Source organism: Triticum urartu, chromosome 2A, assembly GCF_056163025.1.
Source record: "Triticum urartu cultivar PI428250 chromosome 2A, HENAU_Tu73, whole genome shotgun sequence".
Lineage (NCBI taxonomy): Eukaryota > Viridiplantae > Streptophyta > Magnoliopsida > Poales > Poaceae > Triticum > Triticum urartu.
Window position 1 is genome coordinate 130,424,652 of NC_141874.1, and position 8,850 is coordinate 130,433,501.

An 8,850-nucleotide genomic window follows, 5' to 3' on the forward strand; every position below is an offset into this window, starting at 1 on the left:
TTTGTGAAGAAGAAGGATGGATCGAGCCGACTTTGTGTTGATTACCGTCCAGTGAATAAGAAGACCATCAAGAACAAATACCCACTTCCCAACATCAATGAGCTGTTCGAACAACTCAAGGGTGCCCAAGTATTCTCCAAGCTTGATCTTCGTATGGGTTATCATCAGATTCGTATTCGTGAGCAATATATTCCCAAGACGGCGTTCAGAACAAGTTTTGGTTCATATGAATACACCGTCATGTCTTTTGGCCTCGCCAATGCTCCTCCGACGTTCTCTCGCATGATGAATTTCATCTTCAACGCCTACACCAATGACTTCGTTTTGGTCTATCTCGATGACATTCTGGTTTTCTCCAAGAATAAGGAAGATCATGCCAAGCACTTGCGTTTGGTTCTCGGTAAGCTCAGGGAACATTAGTTCTATGCCAAGTTCTCCAAGTGTGAATTTTGGCTCGATGAGGTTCTTTATCTTGGCCATATCATCTCTGCCAAGGGCATTTCCGTGAATCCTTAGAAGGTATCCGCAATTGTGAATTGGGAACCTCCTCAGAATGTGAAGCAACTCCGTAGTTTTCTCGGACTCGCAAGCTATTGCCGAAGATTCGTTGAAAACTTTTCCAAGATCGCGAAGCCTCTCTCAAATCTTCTTCAGAAGCACGTCAAGTATGTTTGGTCTCCGGAGTGTGATATTGCTTTCAACACTTTGAAAGAGAAGTTGATCACTGCTCCAGTTCTGACTCCACCTGATGAATCCAAGCCGTACGAGGTCTTTTGTGATGCCTCTCTCCAAGGTCTTGGCGCAGTATTGATGCAAGAGAAGAAAGTTGTCTCTTATACATCTCGCCAGTTGAAGCCTAATGAGAAGAACTACCCCACTCATGATCTCGAGTTGGCGGCAGTTGTGCATGCTCTTTTGACTTGGAGACATCTTCTATTGGGAAGGAAAGTGGACATTTTCACTGATCACAAGAGTCTCAAGTACATCTTCACCCAGCCTAATCTCAACCTAAGGCAAACTCGATGGGTCGAAATGATTCAAGAGTACAATCCAAGTATTGAGTATACTCCAGGCAAGGCTAATGTGATTGCTGACGCTTTGAGCAGAAAGGCCTACTGCAACAGTCTGATTCTCAAGCCTTATCAACCCGAGCTTTGTGAAGCTTTCCGCAAACTTAATCTGCAAGTTGTTCCTCAAGGTTTCCTCGCCAACCTTCAAGTTTCTCCTACCTTGGAAGACCAGATTCGCCAAGCCCAGCTTCTTGATGCTATGGAGAAAAAGGTGAAGATTGGTATTGCAAAGAGTCAGTCCAAGTACAAGTGTTACCGACTTGATGACAAGGACACTCTCTTCTTTGAGGATCGAATTGTTGTGCCCAAAGGTGAACTTCGTAAAGTGATCATGAACGAGGCTCACAACTCTCTCCTCTCCATCCACCCTGGTAGTACGAAGATGTATCAGGATCTCAAGCAAGCTTATTGGTGGACTCGAATGAAGCGCGAGATCGCTCAATTCGTGAATGAATGTGATGTCTGCAGAAGAGTGAAGGCAGAACACCAAAGGCCAGCTGGTCTCCTCCAACCTCTTGCCATTCCAGAATGGAAGTTTGACCACATTGAAATGGACTTCGTGACTAGGTTTCCAAAGTCCAAGCGTGGCAATGATGCTATATTTGTTGTCATCGACAAGCTCACCAAAGTGGCTCATTTTCTGCCTATCAAAGAGTCGATCACTGCAGCTCAATTGGTGGAACTCTATACCTCTCGCATTGTCTCTCTGCACGGTATTCCTCAAGTGATATCTTCAGACCGTGGCAGCATCTTTACCTCCAAGTTTTGGGATTCTTTTCAGAAGGCCATGGGCACCAACATCCGCTTCAGCACTGCTTTCCATCCTCAAACGAGCGGTCAAGTTGAGCGTGTCAACCAGATTCTCGAAGACATTCTCAGGGCTTGCGTAATTTCTTTCGGCATGAAGTGGGAGGACTGTCTTCCTTATGCTGAATTCTCATACAACAACAGTTTTCAAGCAAGTTCGGGCAAGGCCCCCTTTGAAATTCTATATGGCAGGAAGTGCCATACCCCTCTCAACTGGTCTGAAACCAGTGAACGTCAGCTGCTGGGTAATGACCTGATCACAGAGGCAGAAGAAATGTGCAAGGTCATTCGTGATAACCTCAAAGCAGCCCAATCCCGCCAGAAGAGCTACTATGACAGTAAGCACCGTGATCTGGATTTCGAGATCGGAGATCGCGTTTACCTCCGCGTCTCTCCTAGGAAAGGTACTCGTCGCTTCGGTATCAAAGGGAAGCTTGCCCCTAGATACGTGGGACCTTTCAAGATTGTCAGCAAGAGAGGCGACCTCGCCTATCAACTCAAGCTTCCTTCAAACTTTGCAAATGTTCATGATGTGTTCCATGTCTCTCAGCTTCGAAAGTGCTTCAAGACTCCTGACCGCACCGTCAACTTCGAGGACATTGAGCTCCAAGAAGATCTCTCTTTATCGTGAGCACCCAGTTGCTATTCTTGAAGAGACTGAACGCAAGACTCGCAACAAGTCAATCAAATTTCTCAAAGTCAAGTGGTCTCACCATTCCGACCGTGAAGCTACCTGGGAACGCGAGGATCACCTCCGTTCTGAGTACCCGGAGTTCTTTCAGTCCTAGATCTCGGGACGAGATCTTTTCGTAGTGGTGGAGTGTTGTAACGCCCCAGATATACTTTCCCAATTTGTACTCCAACTCTTGCCGTTTCCGGCGTTAAGTTATATTTATTTCTCGGGTTCGGGTCTTTATCTCCGTGTGTTGTTTTTCTTTTTCGTGCATCTCTTATCATGTCATCTCGTGCATTGCATTTGCATACATATTCATCTCATGCATTCGAGCATTCTCCCCGTTGTCCGTTTTGCATTCCGGCGCTTCGTTCTCCTCCGGTGGCCATTTCTAGCTTTCTTTCATGTGTGGGGATTAAACATTTCCGGATTGGACCGGGACTTGCCAAGCGGCCTTGGTTTACTACCGGTAGACCGCCTGTCAATTTTCGTATCATTTGGACTTCGTTTGATACTCCAACGGTTAACCGAGGGACCGAAAAGGCCTCATGTGTGTTGCAGCCCAACACCCCCCAAATTTGGCCCAAAACCCACCAAACTCTGCTCCATGTCCTAGAGCATTCGATCACGATTGCGTGGGCGAAAACCGCACCTCATTTGGACTCTCCTAGCTCCACTTATGCCTATATATACACCCCCCATTCCAAATCTCGGTTCTTCTCCCCCCAAACCCTAAAAAAATTCGTCTCCGCCGCCACCGGACACGTCCGGACGGAGCCGGACGCGTCCACCCGCCGCCGCCATCAAATCCGCTGCCGCCACGTGTCCCTGGGGGACCGCTTCGCCGCCGCCACCGACGCGGGACCGCAGGCCCAGCGCCGGCCCCCGAGGCCCACTCCGCCGCCGACTCCCGGGCCGCGCCCCGCGCCCCCTTCTCCTCCCAAGCGCCGCCGCCTTCCCCGGCTCAGGCGGGCACCACCGCCGCGGACCGCCGCCGCCGCCCGAGCCGGACCTCACCGCCCCTCCACGCCCAGCCACCGGCTGCCTCGCCTCACCTCCTCGCCGTGCCGCCCGGCGCCGCGCCGTCCTCCTCCACGCCGGCGTCGCCCCGGCGACCTCCTCCCCGCTCCGGCCGCCTCCTTCCTCGTCACCGGCGAGCTCCCAAGTCCGGCCACCTCGAGCTCCTTCGATCTGCTACAGTGCCCCGCCGGATCCGCGCTACAGTGCCAAACCCTAGATCTGGGTTGACTTTCTTCCCTCTCCCCCTTAATTTTTATGCCTACTTTGACCGCCCGTAACTTTGCATCCGTAGCTCCGATTTGGGCATATGATATATCGAAATCTTTGTCTCGACATGTACATCATTTCATTACATTGCATCATTTGCATTTGAGGTCATCTTCTTGCCCAAAATGCTGTTAGAAGGAGGCTTCATGAGTTAAATTGCAGATCCGTTAGTTCATCATGCACTTTTGTCATTTTTGCCATATTTAATCCGTGCATGATATGCCTATGCCCCTTTGGGATGAATTGTTAAGAATTTTGTCTTCTTTCCAAAGGTGCGACCCATGCATTTTTAGGATGTGTGTGTTGTCTTGTGCAAGCTTGCGAAGAGAGGTACCTGAGATTGCTGATTTCAGGGACTTAGTGATTTTCACTGTCTGGGATATTTTAGTTCATGATGCTATATGTCCAGCTTGTTTCCTAGTGATCCGTGCCTCTTTTGAGGATGATCAGTAAGGGAGTTTTGATATTTATGTTATGCTCTGTCCATCCATGTCTTTGTTTGCATATGTGGAGTGCTCTAGGTTGACTCAATCGAGCTCAACTTTTGCTTCGTTGTAATCTGGGAAGATCGTCAACTTGTTTGCGATTTTGCCGATGCTACCGTTAGTGTTCCATGCATGCTATGCCTTTGTTCTTGCCATGTGTAGCTAGAATATTGTGCCTTCTTGCTGGTTATATGCTTTCCTTGCCATGACTTGCACCGTAGTGAGTGCATCGAACTCGTTTACATGCCTTCGTGAGTTAAATTTCTGCATGTCTCAGTTTTCACCAAGCCTGAAAACTGATTGTGTTCGAGCTATGTTCGTGAGCTCGGTAGAGTATTTTGTGAACCCTTTTGGCCCCAGGTCACTTTGGGTGTTTTGTTAAGCTTGTTGAGTAGCTCCATGCCATGTTCTTACTTGTCATGTTCAGGTTTTGTATCATGTTGTTTTGCTGCTCCGAAGAGGGCTTCGTGATCTGAAATTTCAGGCTAGTGTTAATTTCACTAAGTCTGGAATCTGTTTTGCATATTCATTTTTGCCATGCTTGTTTGAACCTCTTAATGGATGAATTTGCCTATGGCTCAGTGCTAGTGTTTTGTTAACCATATTGTGTACATCACTGCCATTTATTTTTTTTTCATGTTTGGTGGCTCTAGCATGTTCATTTCGTTGCATTTAGGAGCCTACTTGCTGTATATCGCAGATCGGTTCGTTTCGTAAAACGCTCGCCATTTCCAAACCGTAGCTCCGATTCCAATGATCTTTATATCGTTTTCAAGCGATTTCATCCCCTCTATCCAGTGGCACACTTGGAATTCCAAGTTGAGGCCAGGTTCATGCATTTCCTGTCATATCTTGCATTTTGCATCCCGCATCGCATCCCGCATAGCATGTCATCATTTCAGCATATTGCTTGGTCTTGCACGTGGTTGATTGTATCCTTGTTGCTTGTTTGTCTTTTTGGGTAGAGCCGGGAGACGAGTTCGCTGCCGAGGAGCCCGTTGAGTTTGCTTGTGAGGATCCAATCAACTTTGACAACTGTGCAGGCAAGATGATCATACCCTCGAAATCACTACTATCTTTGTTATGCTAGTTTGCTCGCTCTTTTGCTTTGCCACTGCTACGATGCCTACCACTTGCTTGTCAGCCTCCCAATTGCATGATTGAACCTCTAACCTACCATTGTCCTAGCAAACCATTGATTGGCTATGTTACCGCTTTGCTCAGCCCTTCTTATAGCGTTGTTAGTTGCAGGTGAAGATTGGAGCCGTTCCTTGTTGGAACATTTATTTACTTGTTGGGATATCACTATATTACTATGTTATCTTAACGCATCTATATACTTGGTAAAGGGTGGAAGGCTCGGCCTCTCGCCTAGTGTTTTTTCCACTCTTGCCGCCCTAGTTTCCGTCATATCGGTGTTATGTTCCCGGATTTTGCGTTCCTTACGCGGTTGGGTTATAATGGGAACCCCTTGATATTTTCGCCTCGATTAAAGCTTTTCCAGCAATGCCCAACCTTGGTTTTACCATTTGCCACCTACCCTTTTCTTTCCCTTGGGTTCTGCAGACCCAAGGGTCATCGTATTTTAGCCCCCCACGGGGCAGTGCTCCCTCTGAGTGTTGGTCCGAACTGAGCTGCCTGCAGGGCCACCTCGGGGAAACTTGAGGGTTGGTTTTACTCGTAGCTAGTCTCATCTGAGTGTGCCCTGAGAAAGAGATATGTGCAGCTCCTATCGGGATTTGTCGGCACATTCGGGCGGTGTTGCTGGTCTTGTTTTAACCTGTCGAATTGTCTTGTTGTACCGGGTTACCGAGTCTGATCGGTGTGTCTCGGGTGGAGGTCTATTCCTTCGTTGACCGTGAGAGCTTGTCATGGGCTAAGTTGGGACTCCCCTGCAGGGATTGAACTTTCGAAAGCCGTGCCCGCGGTTATGGGCAAATGGGAATTTGTTAATGTCCGGTTGTAGATAACTTAAACCTTAATTAATTAAAATGAATCAATCACGTGTGTTGCCGTGATGGCCTCTTCCCGGCGGAGTCCGGGAAGTGGATACGGAGTTGGAGTTATGCTTGCGCAGGTTGTTCCTCTAGTTTCTCGCTCGCGCCTTGCCTCCTCTTCTCGCTCTCTTTTGCGGATAAGTCAGCCACCAACATATGCTAGTCGCTTGCTGCAGCTCCACATATACTTGCCTTATCCTTCCTATAAGCTTAAATAGTTTTGATCGCGAGGGTGCGAGATTGCTGAGTCCCTGTGGCTCACAGATACTATAATTCCAGATGCAGGTCCAGGTGATTTCGCTCCAGGTGACGAGTATGAGCTCAAGTGGGAGTTCGACGAGGACTCTCAGCGTTATTATGTTTCCTTTCCCGATGATCAGTAGTGGTGCCTAGTTGGGGTTTGATTCAGGGCCTTGTCGCATGTTGGGTTCTTTTCTATTTTGGCGCCGTAGACGGGCCATGAGTGTTTGTTTGATGGATGCTATTTATGTTCTCTGATGTGACATGGCGAGTGTAAGCCAACTATGTTATCTCCCCCTTTTATTATGTATTACATGGGTTGTTGTAATGATTGCCTAACTTGCGACATTGCTTTCAATGCGGTTATGCCTCTAAGTCGTGCCTCGACACGTGGGAGCTATAGCCGCATCGAGGGCGTTACACCACAGCAGGCTGCCGTGCCTTCACCATCGAGCTATGCAGCGTCGCGTGGCCCGGCAAGTTCAAGCCAGACCTGCCTCCTCGTTACGACGGCACGACCGACCCTACGGAGTTCCTCCAGCTCTATGAGCTGGGCATCGAAGCTGCCAACGGAGACGAGAAGGTCATGGCGAACTGGTTTCCCATGGCGCTCAAGGACGAGGCCCGCACCTGGCTCCTGAACCTGGCTCCAGGCACGATCTCCTCCTAGGACGAGATGCGCACCCGCTTCATCGCCAACTTCCAAGGTACTCACGACCGGCCACCCGCCGTGAGCAACATGCGCCGCATCAAGCAACAACTAGGAGAGACACTACAGAAGTACATCCAGCACTTCAACAACGCACTCCTCAAGATTCCCAAGGTGACCGAGGAGGCCATCATCTCAGCCTTCTCCAACTGCGTGCGCGACGTCAAGATGAAGGAGGAGCTGGCGATGCATGAATACCTGTGCACTTCCTTGGAGTTGTTCAACTTGGCAACCAAGTGCACCAGGGCTGAAGAAGGGCGTCTCTCCCTTCTCGAGCTGCCTGCCGCGGACACAGAAGAGAAGAAGCCCAAGGCCAAGGATGTGAAGCGCAAGGGGGCTGCCATGCTCGCGGCAGAACCAGACACCAAGCGGGGCAGAGATCAGCTCGAATCTTCCAAGGGCAGTCGGTACTGTGTGTACCACGACCTCCACACCCACAACACCAACGAATGTCAAGAGCTCTGAGCCGTGCGAGAAGGAAGGATCGGCCGTCGCCCCGACCGCGGTGACCGGGGCTACGGTCGAGGAGGAGGAAGGAACGCAGGACGCTGGGAAGACCGCTGCCCGCGCCAAGGGTGGCGCGATCGACCTCGCGAGGATCGCTGGCCAGACCTGCCTCGCGAGGGAGACTGGAGGGATCAGCCTCGCGAGGATCGCCCGCCAGGCAATGCAGGCCTCCCTCCGCTGCCGCTGCAGCCAAGGAGAAACGAGGACCACCATCAAGACGAGGGGGCTGGGGGCTTCCAGGAGCCACGCGCGATCACGTGCATCTTGGGCGGGGCTCAAGCCCCAGCCTCTCAACGCATCTTCAAGCAGTTCGCCCGCGAAGTGAATGCAGTCCTCCCCAAGCTCGAAGCCACACGCCCTCTCAGGTGGTCAGCGTGCGCCATCACGTTCAGCTCAGTAGATCAGCTCAAGTGTGCGGCCACAGACGGAGACCTCCCGATGCTTTGTTCCCCAATCATCAGCAACGTGGTGGTCACCAGGACCCTCATCGATGGCGGGGCAGGGCTCAACGTCCTGTCCGTGGAAACATTCAACAATCTCCAAGTGCCCTACAACCAACTTAAGCCAACCAAGCCGTTCTCCGGAGTCACCGACGGCTCCACGGTCCCGATTGGGCAGGTCCGCCTCCCTGTCACCTTCGGGGCACGCGACAACTACCGCACCGAGCTCATCGACTTCGAGGTCGCTCACATTCGCTTGCCGTAGAATGCCATCGTTGGGCACCCAGCGCTGGCCAAGTTCATGGCTGTAACTCACCACGGCTACAACGTCCTCAAGATGCCAGGAAGTGGCGGAGTCATCGCGGTGCCCTGTGAAGAGAAGGACGCGGTGTGTTCCCTGGAACGAGCCTTTCAGGCCGCATCGCTGGAAGACCCGGATCGCGGAAGCAGGAGGCTTCCCAAGACCGCCCCCAAGAACAAGAAGACATCATCCGGCCCGGCCCCTCAGGAGGCAGGCCCCTCAGGGCCCGCGCCTGCCCAAGGGGAACCTCCTTCCATCACATAGGAAAGCGCGCCCGGCGCACTCCTTAGGCAGGGCTCGGGGGCTCTCCCCTCGCGGGCCACCGACCTGGCTA